Below are 13104 nucleotides of genomic sequence, written 5' to 3' on the forward strand. Positions count from 1 at the left end.
GTTCAGGCATTAGCTCATCCACCAGAAGACTCAGAATTGATTCTCCACATGAAGTGTGCTAAACCCATTTTGGTACCCCCAGTATGATATATGGTTGGAATATGTTAAAATCATTTTATGGTTATGGAAAAGATTTTCAAAATTAATTCAGGTGGTTGTGCATTTTTAAAAAGCCTTTGTCAAAATACCAATCCAATCTTCCTTTGTACATGGAAAGCACATCCTAGCTATAAACACTATATACCCCATTAAGTCATCATTTGTCAACATTTAATTGAAGTGTTTTTCTAAGAAATGTCTACATGAATTTTTTTTCTTTTAAACTATATCCTGCATGTTGATATTTGATAAAACAGAGGAACAGGCCGTCAGACATCTGCAACATTTTGTGTTCATTCCCAAGAACATGGTTTATGCTTCCCAATATTTCTGCTTGAGTGAGTTGTAGATGACTTTGCACTTCTTTTGTGTATGTAAATGTACATCCCACAATTTGTAAGTATTTTCGCATTATGTTAATGATTTTGCATGCTTCATATAACTAATGGCCAATGTGTTTGGTCCTCACAGCAGTGTAGACTTTTTCATCATAAACTTCTATTTCAATTTACATATCGGCTTGCTAGTGATGTTATAGCTCAGATTGTGATGACTTGTGTCAGTTCACTTTTGTAATATGTGTTTGATTGTGCAGTGTCACTTGTTACCTTTCTTATTATGTTCTGTTCCGTTGCCTCAGATCTCCTCAAATATTACATAGCAAACTTGACAGGGGCTAAAACCAACAACATGTACAGCCTTGTTCAGTTTAATGTTTCTGTGAGCGAAAAGAGCAAACAATTTTGAGTTACTAAGAATCTTTATGTAATTCTACAGTTTACCAAGGCTTGACAGATTATATTGTATGATTTTGCTTAATTCAAATTCTGTATCAAGTCGACTCATCTGAACAAAATCCCAAAGCATAAACCCACAGTAATAATTCATGTACCGGTATATGAAATGGCCCATGTCTGTGTTCATACATTCAAGAATAAAATCCTATCTTTTTGAAGTGTGCGTTCCTTGACTTGTATTTCTTGTCAAACATGTACATTCTCAGTGGTCAGCTGTCAGTACTGAGATTTTAAGTTGAAAGTGCTGCTTCTGTTTCAGCTAGCACTTCCAAACTCCTCATGTGTATCTGAATGTTAAAGGGGAACCTGAATTATGAGGTGAGGTGAAATTGGGTTTTACGTCGTGCTTGAGAATATTTCGCTCATATGACGACGTGCATGCGTGTGTATGTGTATGTGCGGCTGCTTGTACTAGCCCAGACTTAAGCTGGTTTTATAGTGCTAGCCTACTGAGATACCATGCCGCAGTGAAGCATGAATACCCCACTCAGACACATTATACTGACTCCGAGCCGACCAGTCCTTGTTGTACCCATTAATGCCGAGCGCCAGGCAGGGACCAACAAGTACCATATTTTAACGTCTTTTGGTATGACGCGGTCGGGGATCGAACCCGCGACCTTCCGCTCTCCGGGCGGACGCTCTAACCACTACACCATGGAGGCGGTCCCTGAATTAGTGTCAGTGGATATGTAAGATGCGCATTGGTATCTGAGGGTTAAAGGGGAACCTGAATGCTGAACTGTCAGTGAATATATACTCAGCAGCAAAACAACGTCAGTACGAAGTCAAAATTAGATAGGCACTGTAATCAAATCATTACAGAAATTGACATAATAAGCGGATCAAAAACATTTTTTGTGTACAATATTCTGACACATCAATAGATAACTCAGCACAAATTCAAGACATTACGTGAACGTTTGCAGCCGATTCAGACTCTTGACTTCAGTATCTAGTGTGACCACCACGAGCGGCAATAACTGCAGCACAGCGTGTATGCATGGAGTGCACCAATTGATTGATGAAGGCCATTGGCACCTGGAACCACACTCTGAGAAAGGCCTTGCGCAATTAATCAGCCTTGGTATGACATTATTCAGTCTCCTCTCAATTTCATCCCAAAGATTTTCAATTGGGTTTAAATCAGGACTAAGGGCTGGCCACTGCATACTGTTGACACCGTTCTGCTGTAGGAAGTCCCGTGTAGGTCTGGCAGTATGGGCCTGTGCGTTATCATGCTAGAAAATGTTGTTCCGTGACGTCCGATATGTGGTAAGGCGTTGGGTCTGAGAACTTGGTTGTTGTAGCGCACCGCTTATGATGCCGCCTCCTCTCCCTGGACCAAGGTCTGGAACACCACAGGACCCACTCTCTGGTTCAGGCCTATTCCACAATACCATGATGCTTGCACCTCCCCATGAGTCTCTTTCCATAACACATTGGTCTGAGTAACGCTGGCAACGTCGTCACCATATTCTTGTTCTGCCATCTGCAGTTGATACGCAGTACTAACTCTCATCTGTGAACGGAACAGTTCTCCATTGCCTGTATCGCCAGTTTTGGTGTTGTATGGCAAACTGTAGATGTTCACGCCGATGACGAGGGGTGAGGATAGGTCCACGTTAAGGTCCACGGCAATGGAGGTTCCCGCTGTGAAGACGTCGGCGTACTGTAACAGTACTGATTGGTCTTCCGTGTGTTGAACGTTGACCTGGAAGTGATTGTCAACAGCTTGTGCAGTGTGGCCAGCTTCAAGTCTTCCTAGCGCCTAGTTCCTCTGAGCTGTCGTGAGTCGCGGCATCCTGCTGACGTTGTAATGTGAATGTTTCAACCAGGTTTGGGAGTGCATTTTATAGGGCTGATCCTTGTGAACAGCACCTGCTGCATGAGTTGCATGAAAAACATGGAGAACACCGTCAGGCCTACCAAAGAAAACTTTCCCACTGTGCACAAAAACGCAGAAAAGCCCAAATTAATCGTGGAAATAGCAACATAAACACATTACCTCGCTACTGAAACAGTAAAAACGGCAACGAAAAACTATGAAACTGCAACATTTTTATATCAGCAAACTTTGACCTCTACTGCGGATGCGCATTACGATCCAGGCGTCTTTCCAATTTCCGAGCAACCGTGAATCACCTCGCGTAGAAAAAAGTATTATATATGTCGAAATAATTGCTGTCAATCGTTTCATACGAATGGGAAGTAAACTAAACAAGTGTGCACACAAGTATCATGATGATTAATGCCAAATAACACAACAGAAATACTTAAAAAAGCAATGTAACTTTTGTCCAAGGTGGAAAATGTCAACATGCGGTCGAGACTTCCTCTTCCATGTGCGCATGCGCAAAATCGCAGTTGCGGGCTCCTCGTTTTATGATGCAGTGTTAGCGATTTAAAGTTGCCGTTTTACTGTTTCAGTAGCGAGGTATTATGTTTATGTTGCTATTTCCACGCTTAATGTGGGCTTTTCTGCGTTTTTCTGCAGATCGGGAAAGTTTTCTTTGGTAGGCCCAGGGAGACTATAAGTGATCAACAGCAGGATGAATGTCCCATAGTAGATGTGCAACATCCTGTCGTCTCGCGATGTCTTAGCAGGAAATCCGCAAACAAAATAATGCACAGGATTGTTACAGTGTCTTCCATTAGTAAACAACAGCGACTGCAACAGAGAGGAAGCTTGATATGTGATCAGCGAGTCGGCGGATGGAATGATGTAACAGAATCCTCCGCGACATTGTTGACTGGAAATTCCAGCAGCAAGTCATTGTTATCCAAACAATGTGTCACATACATACAACAGATACATGTTCAATGTTTCATCTTTATTTCACGCATAGATTGAAAAATACATAATATATACTGAGTCAAAAAAGAAACTTCACAAAATGTAATTTGAAAAATAATGAATAATTTTTTTCTGATGATACATCTATGTATCCGAAATGGGATCTCTATCTTTCGACTCTAGAAAAAAGTTAGCAAAACCTACTCAGACCAATCCATTCGTCGTGCAAATGACGTTAGTGCCAAATCAGGTTTTGCACATGCAGTCGATCACGTGATCTTCGCATCGAAGATTTCTCCATATGCACGTGTTTGCATTGGCCTCAAGAATTGAAAAAAACCCCTTTTAAACCACAGTTCTAACGGTACTTGAAATGCCACGATTGTCAAATGTGCAACGTGAACGTGCCGTTGGCATGTTGCAAGTGGGAAGATCAGTTATTGACGTCGCAAGAGCAATGGGATGCAGCCGTCGTACTGTGTATGACTTGCGAGGTCGTCTACAACAAACTGGCCCAAGGTCGGGTCGTCCACGTGTGACGTCACGAGCAGAAGACCGTCAAATCGTCCTACGTCACCTACGTAATTTCCTACCTACGTGATTTCTGCCGGCTACACGAACCAGGGCTGAAATGTTTAGAGGTCGACTGTCCTCACAGACCATTCGAAATCGGTTGCGGGCTGCCAATCTCCATTCTCGACGTCCATATCGTGGGCCAATATTGACGCCGTTTCATCAACGTCAACGTCTGCTGTGGGCCCAACGTCACCTCCGATGGACCCAGAGAGACTGGAATCGAGTCGTCTTTAGCGATGAATCCAGGTTTACCCTCAGATTCGCGGACGGCAGGCATAGAGTCTGGAGACGACGTCGTGAACGGTATGCCCAATGTTGTGTACAGGAAGTCGACAGATTCGGGGGCGGAAGTTGCATGGTGTGAGGTGCTTTCTGTGGGAACAACCGTTCCCGAGTTCTGGTCATCCGTGGTAACCTACAGCTGCTGCTTACCGCGACCAGGTGCTCACCCCCTGAACTCGTTCCTTTCATGGCGGCTCATGGCCCAGGTCTACAGTTCCAGCATGATAATGCTCGGCCGCATACCGCCATGTTGACACGAAATTTCCTTCAAAACGCTGGAATCAACGTCATGGACTGGCCATCGAGGTCCCTGACCTCAATCCAATAGAGCACGTTTGGGATGCACTTGGGAGAAGGCTTAATGGTCTTAGGAACCAACCTCAGAATTTGCAGGAACTTGGCGCTGCCTTGCAAGAGCAATAGCGCAGAATCCCCAACCACGTGTTCACAAGCATCAGGCAGTCGATGAGGAGACGGTGTTTGGCAGTGGTGAATGCGCGGGGTGGCCATACACGATATTGAACTGCGAAATTTCGCATTTTTATTCTTGTGACTTGACATTCTGTATACCCATGTTTTGGAACGGTGGTGTAGCGTAATGGAACTGATTATGGCACTGTCAGAGTATCGAGTACATCACACAGATCTCAGCAATGAAATAATAACAATTTAACCATCTTACCATCTCTTGTTCTTTTATTGTGCCCTGAAGAAAGAATGTGAAGTTTCTTTTTTGACTCAGTAAATATCCTGTGTATTAGAAGCCAAGTGCCACAAAAAGGCATTGATAATCAAATGGCAGTATTGACCAAACTCATTGTGCTAGTCCTTAATTGCCGGATATGCTTATATTATAGTGCTAGCCTACTGAGACACCATCCTCAGTTAAACACTGATTTGCCACCTATACACATGATACTGTCTCCACGCCAGACAGTCCCTTTTAATCCCATTCATGCCAATCATTTAAGGGAACTATTATAACATGAAAAGAATACACAAGCAACAGATTAATACCTGCCTGATCACAGACATGTTACTCTACACCTCATACCTGCCATAGCCGCAAATTCCAGCTTTCCAACATTCAACTGGCCCTGCTCAGTAGGTGTTTCCCCTCCTCCAAACACAGAAGGTGTTTCCCCTCCTCCAAACACAGAAGGTGTTTCCCCTGTTCACAAGCATCAGGCAGTCGATGAGGAGACGGTGTTTGGCAGTGGTGAATGCGCGGGGCGACCATACACGATATTTAACTGAGAAATTTCGCATTTTTATTCTTGTGACTTGACATTCTCTATACCCATGTTTTGGAACGGCGGTGTAGCCTAATGGAACTGATTATGGCACTGTTAGTGTATCGAGTACATCACACAGATCTCAACAATGAAATATGAACAATTTAACCATCTTACCATCTCTTGTTCTTTTATTGTGCCCCGAAGAAAGAATGTGAAGTTTCTTTTTTGACTCAGTATATAAATAGGTACATTGACTTCGTTATTTTTGAGTCCTAACATTTTTTACCACTGGCGGATGGTTAAGCTTCAAAATGTTTTCATTTGTTATAATAATGAAGATGAAAATATTATCGAGTAAAAAAGATTTAATCTTTGTTGATCAATCTGTACTTATACGATCAATTGTGCATGCTGTTGCCGCAGCAGAGGTCACGAACCAGTCAAGAATTCTGGGATATCATATCGGAAGGGGAGACAATAAGTCCACTGGGACAAAAGGCACTCGGACAAGAAAAAAAACCTCGGAGAAAAACAATAACAAAAGCAACAACCATTACACGGAAATTGCTCTGGATCAGTGCCCCTTTATGTTGAATACTATTTTAGGTCAGATGAGTGCGAATGTGATGTTATCTTTCAGAGAAAATGTAATGTGACAGATTATTGTTACTGCCGTTGTCAAGTGTATTTAATTTGCTTGTTGCTAAATAAACAATATTTGTATATTTTATTCTTCGTCTGTTTCTTTCTCCAACGGGGCGGAAGGGTAGCCTAGTGGGTAAAAGCGTTCGCTCGTCACGCCGAAGGCCCGGGTTCGATTCCCAACATGGGTACAATGTGTGGAACTCATTTCTTGTGTCCCCCGCCGTGATATTACTGGAATATTGGTAACAGCGGCGTAAAGTCAAACTCACTCACTCTGTCTCCAACAAATAATAGTCTTGATTTGGACAATAGTAGTGACGTGCATGCCATCAGTGATATGGCAACCCCCATTATTCATCTATTTGATCCATAAAGTATATATCATTACAACAATCTAATCTGGTTATTTATCTATTTGATCCATAAAGTATATATCATTACAACAATCTAGTCTGGTTATTTATCATTTACAACAATCTAATCTGGTTATTTATCTATTTGATCCATAAAGTATATATCATTACAACAATCTAGTCTGGTTATTTATCTATTTGATCAATAAAGTATATATCAATACAACAATCCATAAAGTATATATCATTACAACAATCTAGTCTGGTTATTTATCTATTTGATCCATAAAGTATATATCATTACAACAATCTAGTCTGGTTATTTATCTATTTGATCCATAAAGTATATATCATTACAACAATCTAGTCTGGTTATTTATCTATTTGATCCATAAAGTATATATCATTACAACAATCCATATAGTCTGGTTATTTATCTATTTGATCCATAAAGTATATATCATTACAACAAGTAGTATATATCATTACAACAATCCATAAAGTATATATCATTACAACAATCCATAAAGTATATATCATTACAACAATCCATAAAGTATATATCATTACAACAATCCATAAAGTATATATCATTACAACAATCCATAAAGTATATATCATTACAACAATCCATAAAGTATATATCATTACAACAATCCATAAAGTATATATCATTACAACAATCCATAAAGTATATATCATTACAACAATCCATAAAGTATATATCATTACAACAATCTAGTCTAGTTATTTATCTATTTGATCCATAAAGTATATATCATTACAACAATCTAGTCTGGTTATTCATCTATTTGATCAATAAAGTATATATCATTACAACAATCCATAAAGTATATATCATTACAACAATCTAGTCTGGTTATTTATCTATTTGATCCATAAAGTATATATCATTACAACAATCTAGTCTGGTTATTTATCTATTTGATCCATAAAGTATATATCATTACAACAATCTAGCCTGGTTATTTATCTATTTGATCCATAAAGTATATATCATTACAACAATCTAGTCTGGTTATTCATCTATTTGATCCATAAAGTATATATCATTACAACAATGTAGTCTAGTTATTTATCTATTTGATCCATAAAGTATATATCATTACAACAATCCATAAAGTATATATCATTACAACAATCCATAAAGTATATATCATTACAACAATCCATAAAGTATATATCATTACAACAATCCATAAAGTATATATCATTACAACAATCCATAAAGTATATATCATTACAACAATCCATAAAGTATATAGCATTACAACAATCCATAAAGTATATATCATTACAACAATCTAGTTTTGAATTGCTTGAATACACTATGCCTTCTTCAGCATAGTTAAATGCAACACATGTTATTGTTTAGTTATCCCAGATATACCATATGTTGTTGTGTGAACAACAGTGTTAACTGAACGACAAGAGGACAATGTGACATCTAACATCTTCGGCTTTAGTGATATGCTATTTCCGGGATACATACAATACACATAGGTGGTTCCAGAGTGGGGTGGGGGTTGCGTACCCCCCTTTTTATCCAGAAAGTTTGTTATGTGATGTTATATGACCATTGAAACTCGGGTGGAAATGAAGTGTGCACACCCCCTTTTCCCAATAGTGTGCACCCCCTTTCTCAAAAAGCTGTACCCGCCCCTGAATACAGTGAATGGTGTTTTGAAAGAAGAAAACGTCAATCGTCATTTAGTCCTTTTTACATAGCCAGAATATCTGTCTTGGGAAGCACACCACAAATTCCTTGATAAACATCCATTTTGTTTAGAAACGTGTGAAATAGCGTTGTTTAATAGTCTAAGCCTTTACGTGGTGACATCAGATTCGATCGTCTTCATACGATATATCAACCTCGCTTTTCATCCTGGTGTCAAGGCCGCTATGAGTAACTACAGAAAATAATGATGACATGCTTTTAACATACTTTAGGAATGACTTAATCCAACTTTCAATACCTCTTCTTGTCCCTTTGTAAATTCAACCACTATCTATTTGTGCTAATTAAACGCTACCAACATGGCAATCTGTAATCATGGACACGTTTACATGATCAAAAAGGTCTTCATTGGCAGGAGATTGATCAACCGACATGTCACTACTTTCTGACTGGCATTTGTTCTCGAAATTAGTCATGGCGGTTTCCAGCTTAGTCCTCCTCAAGAAAGCTCAGAGTGAATAATTTAGTGTTCACCACATAGATGTGTTATAGCATAGCCTACATGAGCGTATTGACGGACAACACACTTTATTTCCATTTTTAATTTATTACAGTATCCACATTGAAATATAAACCCAAACTGACATGATACATAGTTTCTTATGCATGACTTTGTGAGCTAATTTTAATGTCAATACACGTGTCTGTTTGTATGTTCGCAGTGCTCAAGTATTCCTATATCCGTACATACTCTGGTGCATTATAGGCATACAATAAAATTGAAGTTCTATTCACATGAGCAGAACTATTTGAAGTGTAATTGAAAGACACCATTGTCAAATCGTATTGCAGTAACTACTACAGTACCTTTCGAAATGTAGTATGTATTCGGAGCTCATTCGCTTTTTTTCCCGTCAAGTCGTGTTCCCAACCAAGGCAGACGATGGCAGAAGTATTGTTGTGTTGACAAAGGGGGACTTTGTATCCAACAGGTGTACGTTGTCCCCCTCTACAGTGGAACTATTGATCTAAACATGCACACATATGCAAACACAACAGCATCCCTAAAAGCGAGAAGAAGTGAAGCTGAGTTTATTTCAATCTGTTGATTATTTAGTTCCCACATTCTCTGTTTACAAGTTGTGCTGTCAACACCAACCACTTCAAACACATACATGTATCTCAAATAACAGCATACCTTGTGTCTGTGTTTGTGCATTCTGTCCACACTTTATCCTCTAGGATTTTGCGTCATTACTTCATTATGACCCGAACCATAACTAACACTGGCTGTCCTTTATCGTGTTGGTCAGAACAAGGATGCTACGATAAAATAACATACTCACCCATACACCGACTGGTAGACTAACATTTAGAATCTAAAATACACATTTTACAGAAAAACTGTTCATAAATAATAATGATTATGAAGACTTGCCACATATTCTAGACTTACATGGGCTTTCTTGGATTTATTTGTTTCCGGGTTGGTCGGTCTCTCTCTTTATCTATCTATCTATCTATTTCTATCTAACTCTCTCTTTCTTCTATCATCTAACTCACTCTCTTCTCTCTATCTATCATCTCTCTCTCCCCTCTCTCTCTCTCTCCTCTCTCTCTCTCTCTCTCTCTCTCCCTCTCTGTGGTCAATACTGACTGTTCTTCATCTGCGTAAAACCATACTGAAGTCACAGCCGACTATATGACTATATACTGTACTAGTATTATTGGCAGTTGTAATACTTGTGGAATTAGTTGTTGTAGTCATGGGTGTTGATTATACAATGGTTCTGTAATACTAGCAGTAGGTGTGGTGGTGGTGCTGGTAGTAGTAGTAATAGTGATAGTGGTAGTAGTTGTAGTTGCAGTAACTGACCGACCGTAGTTGCTGTAGCAGTGGTGGTGGTGGTAGTAGTAGTGTTGGTAGTGGTAGTAGTTGTAGTTGCAGTAACTGACCGACCGTAGATGCTGTAGTAGTAGTGGTGGTGGTGGTAGTAGTAGTGTTGGTAGTGGTAGTGGTAGTAGTTGTAGTTGCAGTAACTGACCGACCGTAGTTGCTGTAGCAGTAGTGGTGCTGGTGGTGGTAGTAGTAGTGTTGGTAGTGGTAGTGGTAGTAGTTGTAGTTGCAGTAACTGACCGACCGTAGTTGCTGTAGCAGTAGTGGTGCTGGTGGTGGTAGTGGTAGTGTTGGTAGTGGTAGTAGTAGTGTTGGTAGTGGTAGTAGTAGTAGTTGTAGTTGCAGTAACTGACCGACCGTAGTTGCTGTAGCAGTGGTGGTGGTGGTAGTAGTAAGAGTAGTGTTGGTAGTGGTAGTGGTAGTGGTAGTGTTGGTAGTGGTAGTGGTAGTAGTTGTAGTTGCAGTAACTGACCGACCGTAGTTGCTGTAGCAGTGGTGGTGGTGGTAGTAGTAGTAGTGTTGGTAGTGGTAGTGGTAGTGGTAGTAGTTGTAGTTGCAGTAACTGACCGACCGTAGATGCTGTAGCAGTAGTGGTAGTGGTAGTAGTAGTGTTGGTAGTGGTAGTGGTAGTAGTTGTAGTTGCAGTAACTGACCGACCGTAGATGCTGTAGCAGTAGTGGTAGTGGTAGTAGTAGTGTTGGTAGTGGTAGTAGTTGTAGTTGCAGTAACTGACCGACCGTAGATGCTGTAGCATTAGTGGTGGTGGTGGTAGTGGTAGTGTTGGTAGTGGTAGTGGTAGTAGTTGTAGTTGCAGTAACTGACCGACCGTAGATGCTGTAGCAGTAGTGGTAGTGGTAGTAGTAGTGTTGGTAGTGGTAGTGGTAGTAGTGTAGTTGCAGTAACTGACCGACCGTAGATGCTGTAGCATTAGTGGTGGTGGTGGTGGTAGTGGTAGTGGTAGTAGTTGTAGTTGCAGTAACTGACCGACCGTAGATGCTGTAGCATTAGTGGTGGTGGTGGTAGTAGTGGTAGTGGTAGTGGTAGTGGTAGTAGTTGTAGTTGCAGTATCTGACCGACCGTAGATGCTGTAGCAGTAGTGGTAGTGGTAGTAGTAGTGTTGGTAGTGGTAGTGGTAGTAGTAGTAGTTGTAGTTGCAGTAACTGACCGACCGTAGATGCTGTAGCAGTAGTGGTGCTGGTGGTAGTGGTAGTGGTAGTGGTAGTGGTAGTAGTTGTAGTTGCAGTAACTGACCGACCGTAGATGCTGTAGCAGTAGTGGTGCTGGTGGTAGTGGTAGTGGTAGTGGTAGTAGTTGTAGTTGCAGTAACTGACCGACCGTAGATGCTGTAGCATTAGTGGTGGTGGTGGTGGTAGTGGTAGTGGTAGTAGTTGTAGTTGCAGTAACTGACCGACCGTAGATGCTGTAGCATTAGTGGTGGTGGTGGTGGTAGTGGTAGTGGTAGTAGTTGTAGTTGCAGTATCTGACCGACCGTAGATGCTGTAGCAGTAGTGGTAGTGGTAGTAGTAGTGTTGGTAGTGGTAGTGGTAGTAGTTGTAGTTGCAGTAACTGACCGACCGTAGATGCTGTAGCAGTAGTGGTGCTGGTGGTAGTGGTAGTGGTAGTAGTTGTAGTTGAAGTAACCAACTGGGTGAAGCATCAAAAGATGCCACATAAGGACTAAATACCTAAGGTCAAGAGGTTTTCCACTCCCGTCAATGAATTATCGCGTCTATATATAAATTCACTTTAACCTAAAGGAATATATATTTTAGACAAGGGTTACCGAAGCGGGAAGTAATATCGTTTTCAACTTGTTTATTTCCATTTACACGCCAGGATCCTGTATGGGAGAATACTATGTCCTGCTTAACCTCGAGGTGAGACTGGAAAGTAGCCAGTATCAAGATCCGTGCCAACATCATCGGTGACATAGTGATGAGGTGAGTGATCTTCAAATCTGTTGTTCAAACGGAAAGTAACAACAAGCAGGGGAATCTATAGCATCTTAACTAGTACAATGCACTTAGAGTTATTGCCCTTCAACCGAGTAGCCACTCACACAACAATGTTTGTTTTGCCTGGTACAACTATTATAACACTGTATTTTCTGTGGTTGGAATAACTGTGATTATAATAATCGTCGCCAACTTACATGTACATGCAGTTAGTAAGTTAACTGTTTTCCACAGTCAGTAGAGATCCTTTGTGGTTAGACTAGGTCAATATCAGCTGATAAATGGGGTTTAAGAATGAAATACCATGTAGAATGCTGACATGAATACCCTACTCAGACACAGTAAAGCAGTCCTTGTTTGTCTACTCAATGCCTTACAGGAGGCACAATAACTGACCAACCACCATCTTTAGCCGTCTTAAGATATGGCGCGAACCACCTCTCTTCAGTCCACTTGTAACTAGACCCCGGATGTAGTTAGGGCCTCAGCAATCTATGCGTTTCACGGCAATCCATAAAATGAATAGATGGTCATGGTGACATGGTTCCTAAAATACCATTGTCCCCGACCGCAGTACCCGACATGTTGATCTTAATATCAATCACCGTTTTGTCTGCTTAAGTCTTGATTATTCACACGATGTGTTTGTCTAAAAATAAACACATTTATGTATGAAATGAAATGATATATTTTTCTCCTATTTTTTGATGATTTAGATGATCATGGAGAAAATGCGCGACAGATATAGTGCTGCTTCCTGATCCGG

This window comes from Haliotis rubra, unplaced genomic scaffold, assembly GCF_003918875.1.
Source record: "Haliotis rubra isolate DU_JTF1 unplaced genomic scaffold, ASM391887v1 Scf2187, whole genome shotgun sequence".
Classification (NCBI taxonomy): Eukaryota; Metazoa; Mollusca; class Gastropoda; order Lepetellida; family Haliotidae; genus Haliotis; species Haliotis rubra.